The sequence below is a fragment of the Colius striatus genome, chromosome 2, assembly GCF_028858725.1.
Source record: "Colius striatus isolate bColStr4 chromosome 2, bColStr4.1.hap1, whole genome shotgun sequence".
Lineage (NCBI taxonomy): Eukaryota > Metazoa > Chordata > Aves > Coliiformes > Coliidae > Colius > Colius striatus.
Genome location: NC_084760.1, coordinates 112,228,543 through 112,247,243, shown reverse-complemented (window position 1 = coordinate 112,247,243; position 18,701 = coordinate 112,228,543). Strand labels below are relative to the sequence as shown.

The following is an 18,701-nucleotide window of genomic DNA, read 5'->3' as shown; positions in this document are numbered from 1 at the left end:
CATTTAACTTAAAACACTGAAAAGGAGAAAACAGAAATCAGTAATGCTAGAAAACATAAGAGTAATAGTTAAGTTTGGTAAGGTAAGGATTTGGAAAGACAAAATGTATACCCTTCTTATATGTGAAGTCACTAAGTCTCCAAAACACTTAGAATCATACCAGGGCATTTTATTATTTGTTTGCAGTAAACAGAGAACAGTATCTGATTTCCTCATAGACTGATCACATCCTTTTTCATTATCTTTTTGGAGAATAAAAGTAACAGTCTAACAAAGATATGGCAGCAAAGAGAACATCATAATTACAATACGTAAAAGTAGGTATAAATAGTTCCTTCTCTGCATGTTTCGTAAGGCAAAACTTGAAATAGCATGTTTGGCTCTTACACAAGACCTAAAAAACCGGGAGGCCACAAACAAAGAGTATCTCTAAAGAAATACTTGAGGCATGTACATTCAATAGAAGAAACTCCTTGTAGAGCGGAATGTTCCCTTTTACTTAAGAAGAAATAACCTCTCAGCTGTGGATTATTCTGAAAGTAAATCTGAGTTAAGCAACCCATCACTTTAAGCATAAAAAAAGCAAAATAATCAGAAATGGTATGATCAAGATCTCCATGTCAGAAACGACAATGTTACTGAAATGTCCTACAGTAAAAGCCTTGCAAAGGCAAGGAGATGGATTCGAGTCATTAGCTGCTAGCATCTGATCTTTCCAAGAACACTTAACTCTTCTACTGCAAGGGAATTCCTCAAGCAGATACCAAAAATACCACAGTAAGGACCACATTTAGACTTCTCATTACAGAAAAACAGTCTTCCAGCAGGAAAAATTGTCCTCTTCTGTAATAACTTTGTGTCTTCATTGGCTTACGAAGAATGGAAAATAGATTTACAGTCTTTCTGCATCTGAGGTCTTATTTCTAGAAGGGCTGTTGTAAATGAAGAGCGCCTGTGTGTTAAAATCGCATCTCTACAATCCAAATCCATCCTAGAGAGAGTCATTGTCCAGGCTGAAGTCAATACGTTCTTAAATTGGTTTAATAAGCTTTTCTTTCTTTTATTTTGGATAAGTTACCAGCAAACAAAACATAGCAAGAAAATGTTTACTTCATAAAGCCTCTGAGAAATCAATGTTTTCGATTTTGAATCTAATGCTGCTACAGCCAGAAGGTCCATTACCAAAAACCAGGAGCTTCAGAGCACTTTCTTTTTGCTTGGACATACACAAGTTGGGGAAAACAATGTTCTCAAGTTCCAACAGAGCAGATTCATCAAAGCACTACTTCTCATTACCGACATTTGGAATTAATCAATACCTTGTACATTACTGTGGTTTCAACAAACACCGAATATGCCAGACACCTTCTATTAGAAAGTGTTGTGTGTAAAGCGAACATTCAACTAACAGAACTCAGCAGACTGCAGTCAGGATTCAGGCACTTAACTCAGGCAGCTCATTCTTCCTGCCCTCCCCAGGTCAGCAATAAACACCCCACATCCTCAGACAATCCAGCCTAAATGCACCCTTAGTTCATGAAACTCTTTTTTGACCAAGAATAGCATCACTTCCACAAAACCAAAAGACCAGGTTACTCTTAGAGAGTTAGTCTAAGAAAAAAGAAATTAATGTTTCAACTGAAAATCTACTGACTTGCTTTAACAGGTGAGCATAAAGATGCTGCCTGTACCGAAACCCTTAAACAGATGTAAAAGATCTGTGAGAAGAAGCAAGGTTTTAATTCATATAGGCAAACATAGCTGGCTGGGAAAGTCAACCAGGTTTAAAATCTGGCTCTGTGGGAACACAATATTTGTGTCCAATGTACAGCACACATCCATACAATGTGTAGAGACAGATGTCGTAACCAACATATCACTGGGATGTTTTCATTCTTACATTTCTTAAATTCCTGTTAAAATAGTGTTCAACTCCATAAGAAAATCTATGTCTGGATGTTACCCTGAAACAAGTTAGCTGGGAACCTGTTCTAAATTAAGATGAAAAGATGATGGATTAGAAAGTATTAGAACTAGATTACCTAAGGTCAACTGTTCTGAGAGATTTATTTACAGAGTAGTATGTTTTCCACCACATATAAATCCTTCAAACTTCACACTGGCTACATAAAGAGCAGATTACTACTGCCCAGAGGTGTAGTCTTATATGAAAGATTCTCTCACAGCTTGGCAGAGGAAATACAGTTCCAATGGCAGAACAACCACAGGTCTTCCTTCCATTACTGTAACATTTTCCTTTTTTCAAAGTGAACAAATATCTTCTTCAACATGCAGAGAACAAGTACATAAGGGGAAAAAAAAATCTGACTGAAGCAAGTTAAGCACATTTAGCAAGAGTAGGATTACATTATTCATCATTTATCTCCACCTACAGACATTATCTCATACTAAAAACACAATACAGAAGGGATACCCAATACTCCAAAGAATAAAATCTCTTTTCCATCACTTTTCAATAGACATATGAACTTAAGTTTCATACTTCCTTCCCCCAGTACCTCATTTGAAATGTACTAAACTGAAGATTAAGATTTGCCCTTCTTTGTTTTTCTTCGAAAACAGAACTCTTGGGCTTCAAAAATCCAAAATGATTTGCCTTATGGGAGCATACTCATTATATAACATCAAAACCACTACCAATACAGAAACATTCCTTGCAGTATTAATCACAAACTTTAATTGCTAAAAGACATTAGCATGGAAGAAGGCCTACTGGGAATGAGACTGGCAGTTTTCAAACAAGGCACACGTCAAGACCTTTTTTTGTGTGTGCACAGAAGCAGCTTACACAGTGTGCTGAAAAATTCTGAAACATAGCAATAAGTAGGATCTAAGACACTTAAGAGAACTACCCATAAAAATTAGGAGTATTCAGAATCCCCACAAAAATGTTAGCATGTCATTGCACTGAAATGTTCACAAAGATGCAGTTTAAACTGTCAAACAGTACAATAGCATAGAAAGGAATGAACACTTTGTAAAAAATGATAACGAGTATGTGAAAGATGATTGTGCTGCTGAGTATAGAGAAAACATCCAGATCCAGCATCAGTTTCTTCACCACTGTGTTTCCAACTGATACCACTACACAACTGCAAGGAGAGCTCTATGAATATTTCAAGAGGAAAGGGCAAAGAGTTGATAGAAGTCCATCTCAACTGCTCTATTATTTCCACTGTGAAAGACAAGTCTTTTCAAAATACTGAAAGTCTCAGAATATTGTTTTATGTAGTTATGGTACTAAAACATTTGCATTAATCCAGTAAGTTAGCAGAGAGATTTCTAAGTATAACTCAGATCACACTGTGCCTTTATCAACAGAAATATGTACCACAAATATGATTCACCGTGTATAACTGAATTTTATACACTATCAAATCCTTTGCTAAATGAAATCATGATGTGAACAAAGATAAAAATTAATCACACTGCATGAACTGATCTACTGAGGCCAAGATCCTTCCACTGCATTCTTATAAACAAATTAAGGAAGTAAAAAGAAGAGGTCATACTTTCACATGACCTTAAAAGGTCACACAATGTGTACTTTATGCAAACATCAGGTGGAATGGAAACATTACAGCCACATTAGCTTTTCTGAAGTCCCTTTACTACACAGTTCACCTGTATTTTTAAGTTTGAATTCTCATATCCTTAAATTTATCCTATTTATTTTCACCAATATGAAAGGAATGTTTCAAAAGAACCCTAAACAAACAAAAAAATCCCCTAGTAGCCACATGTACTTCACCTCTTCCCCTGGCTCTCCCAATTAACATTATACCTCCCCTGGTATACAGCTCCAGATTTGTGAAGAGGAATCACCACCTATGCGTTATAAACATGCATACGAACTTCTCTGTGTGCCGACAATACAACCTAACATTTTTATGCTTAAAGTAGGCTAATTGGTTTTCTAAGTCTAGTTCAGAGAATAAAACGAGGAGGAAACACTTTCAATTTTGTTCAACCTCCAAGGATCAGCCCAGTTAAAAACCAGCATCCATCAAACTCACCTCACCATGAACTCAATCAGCTAAAGAAGTCAGTTCTAATGATGCACGTCACGCTGTAAACCATGCATGAAAACAAAACTTTTATGACCAACACAGCTCTTGTCAACAATGCTGCTTCTACTCACTCCATTTATGAACAGATGATTGCTTTAAAAGAAGCAGACTTCTGAAGGTTTCCATTTCTGTGCTGAAGCTGGAAGGGGCTATCTCACCACCGAGATGCCAATTTACTGACACTTTGACGGAATCTCAAGCTTTAACCCTTGATTTAAGGAATTGTCTTCTCTAGGGGAAAAGAACATTTTGGTTCATTGGGTAACAGCAAACTCAAGCATCAGGACCTAATAAACATTTCAGCAATTTTACCTCACTTGGGATAACGTTACTTTAAAAAAAGATAAAATCGTGACTCTGTTTCAGAGTGTCATTTAAGATGCACTTTGCAACAGACACACTCCTAATAAATAAAAAAAAAAGAGCTTAACAGGAAAACCCAAACACAAGGGACAACTTAACTTCTTGCACCACATCACTGAGCCCTCTCTTCCAGCGGCGGCCCCACTGAATGCCACAAAGATGCAGGGCACTCGCCTCAGGACGGCTGCCACCCCGGCCGGGGCCGCTACGGGAAACCGTCCGCTGCGAGGAACGGCACAACGCCGTTCGACCCCCGCCCGAGGCCCGCTGCCGAAGGACAAAGCCGCTCGGCTCCGAGGCCGGCCCTGCCGCGACCCGTCCCTTCGCTCCATCTGTGGGGGGACGGGCCGAAGGAGAGCGCCTGAGGGGCTTCAACCCCACCGTCCCGCCTGTCAAGGCGGTCCAGCCCCGCCACCCTCCCCCGAGGAAGGACGGGTGAGAATAGAGAGCGAGCGATGCCCTAATAGGCCTCAGCCATAGCAGGGCCCCGGGTGAAGCCCCGGGGGGTCCCCGCCCGCCACCGCGGGGCAGGAGGTGCCCTTCCGCGGCCAGGCCCAGAGGAAAAGAGCCGCCACCCCACTCGGCGGGAGTGGCGGGGCCGTCTCTTACCTGCGGGTTGCGCGGGGGGCGGCGGAGCCCGGGCGGGCATGGCGGCGGGCGGGGAGGGGGAAGGGAAAGGGAGAAGGGACGCGGCCGGTTATCTGAGGCCTCCCGCGGCAACCGCCATCGAGGGGGAACCCATGTCACGGCGACAGGAACCGCGTCGCTACGGCCCGGCCCCCTCCCGGCGGCCACCGCCTCCCGCCCCGCCACCGCCCACTCGATCTCCCGGCAGGCACCGCACAACACGACCGCCCCCGGAGCTGCGTCACGTCCGGCAGCGGCCGGCGGGGCGGCCAATACAGAAATAAATGAGCGGTTAATACCGCCGCTGCGGCGGTACCTGTTCCCGCCGGTTAAGGGAGACTGTGTTTTGACCGCGCAGCCACCATCTTAAGTGTTGGCAAGCCTCCTCTACTTCGGCAGGGCAGCCATCTTGAACGAGGGGTTGAGGCGTTGCTGTGTGGGGGACGCCGCGGCCGCCATGTTGAACTCGGGAGGAAAGGGCAGCGCCGGGTTTCTGTGTTTTCTGTGCCCTGGTGCAGCAATATAAGGTGTTTTACTTTTTAAAGGCTTTTAAAAAATGTTTTCTTTGTCACTGAGGGTTGTCGTGTGGGCTGCGCTAGTTGAAGCCCTGCGCTGGGGCTGGCAGAGTTTGGTGCCGGAGATCCTGTGAGGGGGTAAAGGCTGCGATGTGAGGGGGCTGAGGCCGCGCGGGCCTTTGCCCGCGGAAAGGCGCAAAAGCTAGGTTGTGGCATAAAGCCGCAAATCCATCCCAAATAGAAACGCAGAATTCGGGGCGAATCCCTTCTCGCAGCCGGGTGGCGGTGCAGGGAGGGAGCGGTGCTGTGGTACCGGTACCACCGGCGTGAGGAATCCGGCAGAGCTTCACCACCAACACGCTGCTCACACCATGGGAGGGTGTAATTTCCAAGTCGTGGGAGTTAGGCGAATATTTCTGCATAGGAAATAGTTTATTGCAAAGCTCTCCTTTGAAGTTTGGGGCGGGGGGTAGCCTGATCCCATATGTATGATCCTGCAACCCTGTTTCCAAACCCACCTCTGGAACAGGCAGCCATACCACTATCACACCTTTTAGGTCTCATTTTGTCCACAGGGTAAGTTCCTTCAGCTTCAAACGGCTTACTGCAGGTGGAGTCCCTGAGATCCCATCTGCATCCTCCTGAAACCCCTTTTCATAACCATCAGGAGATGATGGAGTTAACTGCCTTCAAAGAGTAGCTTAGAACCAATTTTTCACTGGAAAAAAAGTGTTTCATGTGTTCCTATGCTTCATAGGGGAGGTGTGTACATAGGACAGTTGTAAGTGCAATAGCAGTCAAGTCATGCTTTAGTTGAATTGCCTTTTTACGGTTTGTTTGCTTGTTTGTTATGCAAGTTCTGTTAAAAAGGTGTAGAAAGGCTGTCAAAAAGGGAAATAAAATTACGCTAAGTAATGTTTTAAAAATATGTATCTCATTTGCCTTTCTTCTAAGGAGGATCAGTAGACAATGGTTTGACCCTGTAGGTGTAAGAATGTTTACAGAAAAAACACTAAAATGGGAATAATGAAAAATAATAATGCATATGTGCTTCTATTTTTCAAATAGGGAATTTTTTTTGTTGTTTTATTATACCTGTTTACACTGCACTGGTGAATATTGTCAGAACTACCAGCACATTAGGTCTTTAGAAATACACAACAAGGTTTTAAATAATGTGCAAATCCTGCCATTCAACCTCTGATAATAGTGAACTGAACACTATATAGCACTTACAGCATACTGGCAAATTAACAACAATAAAATAGCAACCAAAGTGTACTATTAAAGCTTTGTGTCTAAATAGATGCTTAAGCCTCTGTAGGAACACGGTTGGCTGAGGAAGACTTAAAACAAGCTTGTTTGTAGAACTTGTCATGTTTGAGATTGCATTTGAGGCATTTTTATTCCTCAAACCTTTTAAGAGTAATTATAATTAATCTCCTAATGTAATAAGCAATATAAGGCCTTTGTGAAGTATGGGAAAATTATATTGTTAACACAGTGTTTCTGTTACATTAGGAATCCTGTTACAGTAGCTGAAGATAATCATAGGTGACTATTAATGAGGCTGTGTGACCATTAATGAGGCTGAGTATTACGTTTTACTGCCTGGTGGCTGTTTTCTTTCTTTCAGCCTAGTATCAGAAATGCAGTGGTGATAAAAGCTTCTGCTGACCTGTCAGGATGGAAGGAGAAGCAGTGAAGGAACTGGAAGGTAGGGCAATTTAGTAGTCAAAGATCTATGAGCTTCACTAGATTTATAACTCCATGTTTTACAAATTGAAAGGGTACAGAGAGAAATCTAAAAGCAGTGAAAAACTTTGTTTTCAAGCAACAAACTGATGGCTTCTTCCTGTATCTGGCAGTAGCCAATGTGTTCCAGGGGCCCAAAATACACCTCAGTGTGTGGTGTTAGCTGATGAAGAATGGTTTCCCATTCCAGCTGTGCTGAGTTGATGGTCATTGGCCTTGAGTGATAATCGTCCCTATGGCAACATTGTAAATAGTGTAATTAGAGGAAGTAATTTAATAGTTATCTTCTTTTGTACAGCTGATGTATCCATGATTTGAATGAGCATACACAATAAACACATTGCCTGTGAACTACCCAGACAGCAACCTGAGCCCTAAAACCCCCGATAAAAACAATAAGGCCCTTCTGTGGAAAAGACCAAAGCCACAAACACAGCCATGTACCACAGGAGGAGAGCCAGAGAGGTTGACAGTATCAGTAATTAAGGCCTAGAACAGTAGGAAATTTGTGAAGTAAAATTCCCAGATGATTTCAGGAAGTGTCTCATATCCTAAGCTGCAAAGAAGGGCAGAAAATCCCTCCAAATGGTTCCTGCCAGTTTGACCTGAGGGAAATTTCCTTCTCTTTCTTGATGGTATTCAGTACTTTCTAGTACCACAAGCTTTGATCACTATGTAGTTGTGAGTCTGTAAAATTCATTTAGCTTGAATGCAGAATCAGACAAGAGGTAAGTGTTCCACATTTAACCAAAAAAATGGAGTTGATCTTCACTTAGGCATAGTGGGAATGATTGACAAGATGTGTGGGATTTCTTCAGTCATTCTTGTGTAAGCTTTGCTGGTTGAAGGAGATTACATTTGCTTACGAAGGCAGACTGACTCTTTATAATAGCATTAGCCATGTTATGTATTAGTTCTGTGAAATGGAATCCGTGGGTTACAGCACTGATTCCAAGGTTACGTTTTCAACCTATGAAGCTTTGTTTGACAGAATTGCCTGGATAGTAAACACTGTATGTTATTTTGAGATTATTCTAGAGTGGTGTTTATCCAGTTTTCAAACGTGGTGTGGAGTTTTGGGTTTGTTTAAGTGTATACTTCTGAGCCATTTCTTTTCATACAGCATAGTGAAAAAAAAATGTTATAATTTTGAGAAATCCATCTGAAGCTCCTCGGCCTAGTGAATAGAGGTTTTAACAGTCAAGCAGGACTGGCCTTGGTAACTCGGGTCCAGCCCTGATTTGTGAGCTGAAGCAAAGCAGCTTTGATCAGTCACTGCTGCCGACTCCTAAACTGTCAGGAGAGGGCGCAGCCTTCCTAGAAGTCTCAAATGGAAAAAGGTATCGTGGTGTGCCAAGATGATTCAGAAAAGCCGTCTCCCCAAATCCCACATGGTCTGGAAGATCAGACGCTCCTCCTGAATTGGCAGGGAGAACTTGTTATGGTCTACATCCATGTCCTTCGTAAAACTTAGTCATTCATAATTCTGAAGAAAATTGGTGTTTATAGGAAAACAATTTAGCTTTTTACTTCTCATTTTGGAGTTGACAATGTAGTTCCTGAATGTAACTCTTAGTTGTACTATAAGCTGTACCATATATTGGGTAGTGTAATGTCAAATATCTTCTGAAATATGTTGAATCACTAGCAGTGGGTAGTGCAGTTCTTTTTCTTTCTTTGTTTTGTGGTGGGTTTTTTAATTTCAAAAATATGTAGAGTACACCATAGCTCCTGGTAGTGCAAGCTTTTTCTGGCTTCCCCACTCACTGCATGGGGAAGAAACTTACTCTAATCAAAGACTAGATAAATCTTCAAACTTCAGTTAGTTTATTTTCTTCTTTGCTATGTCTGGTAGTGCTGCTGATCAGAAACTAGACAGTTGGTTTCTTCAGAAATTATTATGCTTGGTTTTCTTTCTTTCTTTCTTAATTCACAATTGAATCAGACATTTGAAGACTAGAAGTCATTCATAGAATGAATTTTAAAATGGTCTTTGGACCTACCAGATCACTTCATCTCACTGATGCCAGAGGGTTTCACTTGTGCCATTGTCAGTGCAATGCTAACTAATTTAAATTCTCTGTGGAAATGAAATATATTTTTTAAAAAAATCAAGCAAACGGAACACGGGAAATCAAACCACTGCAATTTATTTTCACCGAATGTTTTGACTTTTTCCTGTCCTGAAATGACTCTGAATTGGCACTTCTCTCTGATTTTTTTTTTCATTCAGTAAAACTGCATTTATCTTAGAGCATTATAGCTGAAATAACCTCTACTACTGCATTATCAAGCAGAAGAAAGAGCTTGTCTGACTAAATTTGCAAATCATCCTCAAAAGCTTTACATGGAAATTGTTTGTGGCCTTGGTTTCATAAGGTGGGTGTTATCAAAGCTATCTGAATGGGTACTGTGTGCTTTCTGCTGCTTTCTGAATGGGCAAACAGTAAATGAAAAACTCTGTTAAATAAAGCTGCAGATGAGCAGAGAATGAACTGTTACTGAAGTGGCCTGTTAATCAACTCCATTGCTGTTCTGTCCTTTGGTATTGAAAGGCAATAGAACAGATCTGTGAGCAACTGATGCTTGTTTCTTTCAGCAGTGGTTGGTACCCTGAGTTCCATCCAGAGTCAGTGCAGACTGTCCAGTTCTTCCACAGGACACTGCAGGGCTGTTGTCTGGGGTAGAATTGAGGGAGCCAGGAGTGCCTTCTGGCCCCAGAGCATCCCACAGCCACATCAGAGACTCCCTTGTTAAGAGCCCATCTGTGTCTAAGCTGGCTGTGCAGCAGAGATCCTGAGGGTCCCTATACCCTGCAGTTTTTTAATAGTGTTTGAATTAATTCCTGCTCCATGTGGTCTTCACATGTCTCTCTGCTGGCAGTGAAAGGAATTTGGTGGATCTGCCCACTCTATGTGGTGGTCTCTGTTTCCTCTCAGTAGCTGCAGTAACTCTCAAATGTTTTCAAAGGCACTGAGACACTCTAAACATCTCAAATGCTGAAGTCTTCTGCATCACTGCTACTTCCTTTAGCATTGACCTCTGGGCATGCAGAATGACCAGGCACTGGTTTCTCTTGTTTTGGGGATCCAGCAAAGATGTCTTAGCTGTTCCCAGCCCTTCAAGGAAGGGACTGTCTCCATCTGTTCTAGTTGCAGTGGCATAAAAGACAAAGCATTGTAACATATTTTTTAAATGGAACATACAAATCTTGTTTGGAGTGAAAATTTGTTATGATTTTTACAAATCTCCTTAGCTACTTGTTCTGGAATCATGATTATGAAAGCAAGAAGGCATTACTACATCAGCAGCCCATTCTTTTGTGATTCACAAGCTATTAAAAATCCCTGAATTGTCCTTAAACAATCCTAAATGTATTAACTACAAAGAACAAAAACACGTGAAATGGCAATTATTTTAGGTGGGTCTTAGAAATCTCCTACATCTGAATGATATCATAGAATGGTAGGGTTGGAAGGGACCTTTAGGTTCATTGATTTTTGTCTTAGGCTTACTTGGGCAAGGTATGGGTTGCTGAGACTCAACACTGCTGGATTTTTGCTTTTTATTTGTTGTGTTGTTGGATTTTTTTCTTCTAAGGAACTGATTTCTGAGCCTTGTCCGTGTTTGCAGCTGATTTTGAGAGTCTAATGAACACGCAGGCTTACGTTCTTGCCATATGAAGGCTACTCAGTGGATTAACTAGCTCCATTTTACCTGCTGTGGTCTAGACCACATCCTCAAAGTAGCAGAAGTTAATGGCTTCAATGTGGCAACGCTATGTGTACGCCTGACCTCAACATATTTTTGTTCGTAACTCATCAGTAGCCTGTGCTAAGTATTTTGTAGTGTTGTATCCAGTTTAATGACAGCAAGGCTTGTCAGCAAAGGCAACAGACAAACCAATGTAGCTGGAAAGAACTGTCAAGCTATTCACAGTGCTGGGCTGTTCAGGTGTGAAGGAGATAGAACAAACTTTAAGGCAAGTGCAGACTGAAAATAATCTGACTTCAACCCCAGTTTAACTAATTTAACTTGGGCAAGCTGAGAGGAAAAAACAGCTGACAAGTGTAGCAGCTCAGCAAGCTATGGACAACCCAAATGACATACAGATGACACATACTATTTCTGTCCAGGTCTGACAATGCTACTTTCTCCTAGAAGATGGTATTGTGTGAATACCTCAACTGTCAGCAGGAAAGCAAGATTTCTAGCTGTCTTGGTAGCAGAGCAAAGCTTTCCAGTGTGACTATTTTTTTTCTGTACTGGCTCTAAATACACAAAGCCAGTAAGAGAAGAATAATTCATTTGAATATAGTTTTTAGAGGCATGGGTTGTGAGTTTTGTGCATTTAAGATGAAAAATGCTAAAACTGGTTGAAGACCACTTTCTGTTTTAATGATCCAATTTCTTTATTGGCAAAGGTGAGTTGATTTCCATACGCGTTCTCCTTCTTTGTGCATCAACTCCTTTCTGTGACAGTAGGAGTCAAAAGTATCCAAAAGCCCTTGTAGATCAACCAGTAGGAAATTCTGAGGTACAAACTACTGACTCTGTGTATGTGATAGGCACTGTCGCAGCAGTCCCTTGCATAATGAGATGTTGAAGGTGACAATATATGCCTGTAATCTCTATTAACATCTATTTTAAGGCTTTTTCATTTCTAAGGCTTTTCAGTGGAGATTTTGTTTTGTTTTTTCTTAAGGTTTAGGAACATTAAATCTTACCACTACAGCTCTTTTTTATATATTTTTATATATATATATATATGAAGACCTGCAATATCCTGTTGTAATTGCACAAGTTCATTTCATGTCTGTATTTCAACACAGTCAATGAAATTCAGGTGCCTGGTTTAGGTGTTTTGGACAAGTTTTCCTCATGGACCAGTGTTGTGTGATTGGCACTGATGCATATCAACAAAAATGTGATTTTTTTTTTTTTTTCTTTCAAAGATTGTGCCCTTTTCTCTTTACAGTGGATGGCAAATTGTCCATTAAATATAAGTGAAAGTAGAATTCAATTCCAGCTTTTAAAATGGAAATGGCTGAGGTTTTTCTGGGTTAATGACAATTTCTGCCTCAAATGCAACTGCCATGCAAGGAAAGTGGTTTATTTTACAGGTTTGTCAAAATCCTCCTCATTGTCTTATATCTGGTGTCTGTTTTCAGTGTCACATATGTCAATTTTGTCCTCTGTCATATTTTTCTGCAATGGGTTTGCTTTCTTGATCTATGTTCATTGAGATGCAAAAGCATCTGGGATGTAGGCACATAAGGAGGATAGATATCAGAAAAACAGGATTGCTTTCTGGAAAGCTCTTATGCTCGTTTTCATAGGTATATTACAAACAACAAGAGGGAATCTAGAAAGAAAACACCATGCTCCAAAGAGCCAAAATGTTTTTGAATGCTAACAGAAGTACTGTCTGCCCCAGCTATCCTAGAGTCCTGCAGACAACAAACAGCCTTTGGCTGCACCAGCAGTCCAGATGAGACCCTCTGATAGGTCTCTGTGATCCTCTGCTGTTTTCTCACAAGCAGGAAGAAGCAAGACTGAAACCCTGACTTTTTACCAAGAACAGGCAGAGTATAGGAAGTAACAGGCAGAAAAGAGTGTGGAGAACTAGGCAGGGAGGAAAATTGCAGCATGACAAAGGCAAGCACAAAGGCAGCGGAGACAGATAAGACCAGCCTCCACTTTTTTGAATATCCAGTATCAGTCAGAGATCTCTTGAGAGCAGCTGAACCAGCTCTGTTGCCATGAGGAGGGCTAGGAAAGATGAGATTAGGTAAATCCAGGTGCCTGAAAAATCTGTTTAAATTCCCTAAGCTGTAAGTAGGAACGCTCTCTCTAAATCATGGTTATCTGAGTTTCAGTGCTTGGAAAAAGATGCTGTTCCTGAGAGAGCTTCTTGGTTCTAGTAAGCAAATATGATCCCTGCAGGCTTACATGGTGTCACTGATGTGCTCTGCAGGTGCCCTTGCCAGGGAGTGCTTCCCCTCACTGTTCCCTGCACCTCTCTGCACCAGTTGCAGCCACACCATCTCTAACCTTGAACTCAAAGGGTGTGCATTAGTGTTGAATTTGGCACACAATTTTCAGTTTTTAACCACTGAACTGAAAAAAGTGTAATAAGCACAATAAACCTGTAAAATTACAGGAAATAGTGCTTGTTGCAAAAAGCCTCAATTCCCACCATAGCTGAGACAGGGCTATTTTCAGTTTGTGCTCTGTACCCTCATCTGGCTAAAGAGGGATCTGAGAGAAATTTCTAGATATTGAGGAATTCTCATAACTCAATTCTTCCATCTATGCAATGCTAGTGAGTTGAAAACACGCCTCCAAACAGCATCAAAAGCACCAAGACTCATCTTCCCAACATAAACTGCTTGTCAGGTGCTTCAAAGGAGCAACGTTGTCTCTGTTTCCCTGCATTTGTGGAATTGCTTATAATAGAGGTCACAAGGTCTTTTCTGTCTTGGTCAGATGTAAGTCACCAGTAGATTTAAATGTAAGGCTGATGGTGACTTACAACTGGTTTGCATGGAAATGGCATTGGGCCAGTTGCCCAGTTCTGGAATGTTATGTGAGCAGAGCAGATATAATTATTTCCAAATTTGGCCACAATCCATATTTTATCCATATTTATCCATATTTTGCTGTAAAGGGGCTGGTCTCCTTCAATAAGAAATCCCTTGGGCAGAGAGCATATCCTCAGTAACTCACTGTTTACCCCATACTGGGTAGAGTTTCCAACAAATTCTCTGTGGAGGAGCCAAGATGCCTGACCCTTTGTAGTGATGCAGCTATCTCTCAAAATGAGACCCCTGTCTCCTCAGCAGCCTGTTTCACTTAGGAAACGTTGCAACTTAAGAAAAGATTCACAGTTCTCTGAGCAGCAACTGAGTCTCAAAGTAGAACCTGTTGGCAATAGCCTGGATTTTTCAAGGAGCAGACTCCCATGCATATCATCATGTGGAGCAGGAGGGAGTTTCAGGAACACTGCAGAGATCTCTCACCAGTCAGGTTCTTGTTGTTCTTATTCAGAGAGTTGGTAGAATGTAAACCAGCTTTTGTTCAAAAATAACGTCGTTTTTTTAAGCACATGGCTGTTGCCCCTCAAGCCTATCCTCTTGTACCTTCTGTGAGCATTGTACCTGAGTTGTAGTGATGGAACTTGATTGCTATCAGATGGCCCTTTGCAGAGTTACTTCAGGGATGAGGAAGATGTAGACTGAATCTGCTGGGGTGGCTGTTGCAAACTGACCTATTCTTTTGCTTGCAGTCAGAGATGGATAGTGCATTCACTTAGGGGCTGCTGAGCCGTAAGTCTTCTAATCTTCTAGTATAAATGTCTTCAGATGCAGTTTGATAGCAGGTTACACTGAGAAGATTTTTCCACTCTGCCATTCTGCACCATCAAGACATGCTTAAATTATCCTACAGGCTGTGCCTTCAGAGAACCCCGTGTTACTTACACATCTCTGGTTTTGCCTGACAATTTATACGCTGTTACTAGCTAGGCCACTTCTCTGGAGAGAGAGTCCTTCTTCCTCAATCTGACAAGAGATGTAGGCAGACAGAGCTACAACTCTGTGCTACCTAAAAAAACCTAGGGTGATAACCCCTACAAAGCATGACAAAGAGTCACTGCATGCTTAGGTTTGCCTTGGGGCTGGTGTGCTTTTGTAGAGCTGGACCAGTTTCTCTTCAGTTAGATTCTGTTACATGTAAACCACTGTAGTGCCTTTAATTCTGTTTAAGAGTGGATGAGGTAGTTTTCTTCCATCTTTACAACTATTACCTTGTTATTGCTCTGTTTGTTAATGTGTATTCTGGTAGCATTGCACAGCTGCAAGCATGCCCCAAGCCCTGGTGCAGTAAGTGCCTGTGGTGTGTTATTCTCTCTTGATTGTGTAGAAGGAGTCATCACTGCATTATCAGCTTATCTCTACAGAGTCTCAAGGCTTATTCTTGCCTGTGGGAAAGCTTCATGTGTGAGATGCAGTCAAGCCTGGTTTTCTGTGGTATAGCATGGACTGTTATAACCCTGAGGTGAAAGGTGACTATTTAATTCTCTACACTGGGACTGACATGAGGGGGCAGATAGCAGTAGGTCAGAGTTGTGTTGGACCCCAGTCTGCTGCTAAAGTTTTCCCCTGGAAGTCAGAACTTGGTTAGAGAAAATACGATGGTGAATGAGTGAGTCCCAGGAAGAACAGGAAATAATCTCTGCAGTTGTGGCAGCTAGTGCTAGTATGGGAGAAATATACAATATTTGAGTGAGCTTTGGAGTACTGCTTTTATTCCTATGGTTCTTTGGCTAATCTAATACCTTGTATGTTGAATTCAGCCGTATCACCTCCCAGGAAGCAAACATCACCACCACAAGAGCTTCTCTGGTGCACAAAGGTTCTGTTTGTTTCCCATTGCGCTGGTGTTTTCAGCTATGAAAAACCAGAATCAGTTTTACCAAGGCAATGGCTGCTAGAAGAGAGGGATCTCCTAAGGGATTGTAGGTGGCAAGTTGTTCCATTGGTAGAATGCATCAAGCTGCAGTGATACCTATGTAACACACACATTGTGGGCTTTGGATTCATGTGCATTAAAAATATTTTGAAGACCAGGGACAAATCTGTGTGTGACTGGCTGTATAACACTTCCCTTGCAAAGGGCAAAAATAAAAGAAAGTGATGTTCACTTTTTTTGGTGGTTGTTTGTCTGCATGAAGATTGTTTTCTCTGAGGCTTTTGTGCATGTTCTTTTACAGCTAATGGGCTGCCACTGTATAAAATTCCTTCAGAGGATACTCCAGGGGGGTCAGCTGCAATTAAAACCCAGAATACTCTGTCCCAGTCCTTCCTTGACATTTCCTTCTTTTGACTTAAGTTATCTTGAAATTACATCCTTAGTGCTGTCACTCTGTCAGGGTAGGATGAACCTTGCCTAGATCTTTGCCCATGGAAGGTTTAATATAGCCCTAACCTACTTAGACCTCACTGTCCCAAACCCTCTAGCTATAAAAAAACCTGTAAATATGACATCTTATATGTCCAAAGTCTTAAGTTTTAACAAAACAGGTGAACATTTTATTTTCCTTCTGTTTCTGCAGTCCATCAGTCTTTAAACTCAAGTCTTTGCTCAGTCTTTAGTTGAAAAAAGTGGATAAGGAATTCGAAGTAAGAAAGAACACATCAGGAATCTTGAGTTTAGCTACAACTGCATATAAAAATAATATTGTCTTAGGAAATGAAAAGGCTATGTCCTGCATCTGCTGAGCAAAGTGTTTCATGCCCATGTGTTTTTCCTGCCTACTGGCACATTCACAAAGTGGTATGGATTCTGACTGTGGCTAAATAAGCAGCTGGAGGGCTGTTGTCTCTGTGCAGAGCCACAGGCCTGATACTTTTCTGTTTTCAGGCACTTTGTCCATTCCCCCTCCTTTTTAAAGGCTGCAGCCTTGTGGGAGGGTGAACATGCTCATGAACATCATAGGGCTGTGCTAGCTGAGACTGAGCTCAACAAATTGTTTCTGTCCGATTCCTTCAGAGGAGGTTGCTTAATAATTAATACACGGTATCTATACCTTCGGGTAAAGCGCTCTGAAACACCTGTCAGGCTGACTTGGACTTTGTGCAGCCAGTGATCATTCACCTATCTCTGGCATTTGGCCATTTTTGAGTGCTAAAATGTAAGCTATGCACAAAACTGGCCACCCAAACCAGATTTGTTTGCTGCTATAACCTCCTCAACATCTGTAGATTACCAGCATTGTTTCCCCTACATTCAAGAGTAGGAGACTAAGGAATGAAGGCTGAATTCTGAAAAAATTAGCATTAAAAGTGCTGTTGGAAATAAACTCTGCAGCCAAGAGCTATTTGATAGCTTCAGTAATGAGAAGGCACTGTTCTGTGTCCCTTGATAGGCCAGTGCTGAATAGTTAAAAAGGACAGGGATAAATACATTACCCCATTCAATCTAAGCAAAAGAATCAATGTGCTCTCTTGAATTATGATTCTGCTTTGTCTGGTTTTACCATTTGTGGAAGAGGAGGCACATGGTATTTTCCCATTGCCACCTGTTTCTGGCAATGCAGGACCAGCTTGAAAGCCACTGAAATTTCCCATATCAATTACTTTGGTTCTGGCTAATAAGAAACTCTGCTCTCCGCAATATGGAAAGAAATTAAAAAAAAAATAAAGCTCACATGTTTATAGAGCCCTTTCCATATCATGTGGCCTTTCTAATTGATAGAGAGTATTGTGTTTCTTACTCCTACATATAGAAAGAAGATTGTTTCATGGCCTGTGGGAAGCTGAAGAGGGATGTTGTGCAGGTGCTGCTCTAAGTGCTTTAGCTCCTTCCAGGGCTTTTTATTCATCTCTTTCTAAGACCAGTAGGACAGGTGAACTCCTGTCAATGGAGAATTGCAAGTGTCTTCTTTCTTGTGTGAGTGATGAATAACCCACTGCCTTCAGCAATGGAAGCCTTTGCTACTCTTCACTTTCTTAGAGTGGTAGTTTCCTTCCCATTAGCAGGTGCTTAAGGGAACATCTGGAGTCACCTACCTGTGGCCTGTTGTTTCCAGCTCTCAGACTTCAAACACAAGGTATATGTGCGTGTGAAATGAAGGTCGGGCATCTACATTTGGGTGTTTGGTAGAAGGCGAGTGTCCTCAGGGTCCCTTTATGAATGTTGGAACTAAAACCATTGAGGGCATCAAAATTGTCTCTGCTAGATCATCTCCTGGAGAAGTGTCTCTCTGCTGCCCATATAGGGAATCCACAGAGACCAGACTGAATTACCATAGCTGAAATTAGGTGCTGCAGAACGTGGCATGAATACCCATGCAGTTTCAGCTACTAGTCATCCAATAAAAAGCTTCCAGTTTTCCTATGAATGTAGCTGCTCAGCTCACCTGAGCAAAAAAAAAGCTGTCTTTGCGGAAAATTGTGTATTAAACATCAGTCTTTATTGTGCCAAATAACTCTTAAATCCTCACCCTAGGAAGCTGTTGACACAAGTTCGAATCACTCTACCACCTTCTCCCAATAAATGTGTGTGTAATGTGTATTTGTGTATTCTAGTTACATGTTGCTGTGGAAGTTTTGGCATGCTGATATATATCTGCATGCCAACCATCACAGCCTGTGGCTTCATAGCCCTATATGGAAATTCACCTGTGAAGGTTTCCACAGTTTCCTTTTGGATCTGTTTGAGGTCTAAACCAAGCAGCTTACAAGAGTGCAAGTAGAGCTGCTACATGCCTGACAAGGGTGGCAGTCTCTGGCAGTGAAAGTTGTGGCCTCCCAATTTGAAACCTGGCTCACGTTACCGTGAATACTAT

At 41.6% G+C, this 18,701-nt stretch overlaps 2 protein-coding genes across 5 annotated transcripts in view; one reads left to right on the top strand and one right to left on the bottom strand.

The window, feature by feature from the left end:
• Positions 1–5,279, bottom strand: part of AFTPH (aftiphilin) — a 45,495-nt gene extending 40,216 nt beyond the window's left edge. For all 4 annotated transcript variants that reach the window (XM_061989182.1, XM_061989183.1, XM_061989185.1 and 1 more), the window contains exon 1: positions 5,064–5,279. The gene's annotated coding sequence lies outside the window, so the exon portion shown is untranslated. The remainder of the gene's footprint in view (positions 1–5,063) is intronic.
• A 1-nt stretch (position 5,280) lies between these two features.
• Positions 5,281–18,701, top strand: part of LOC104556803 (uncharacterized) — a 72,862-nt gene continuing 59,441 nt past the window's right edge. The window contains exons 1-2 of the mRNA XM_061989652.1: positions 5,281–5,608; positions 7,233–7,313. The gene's annotated coding sequence lies outside the window, so the exon portion shown is untranslated. The remainder of the gene's footprint in view (positions 5,609–7,232; positions 7,314–18,701) is intronic.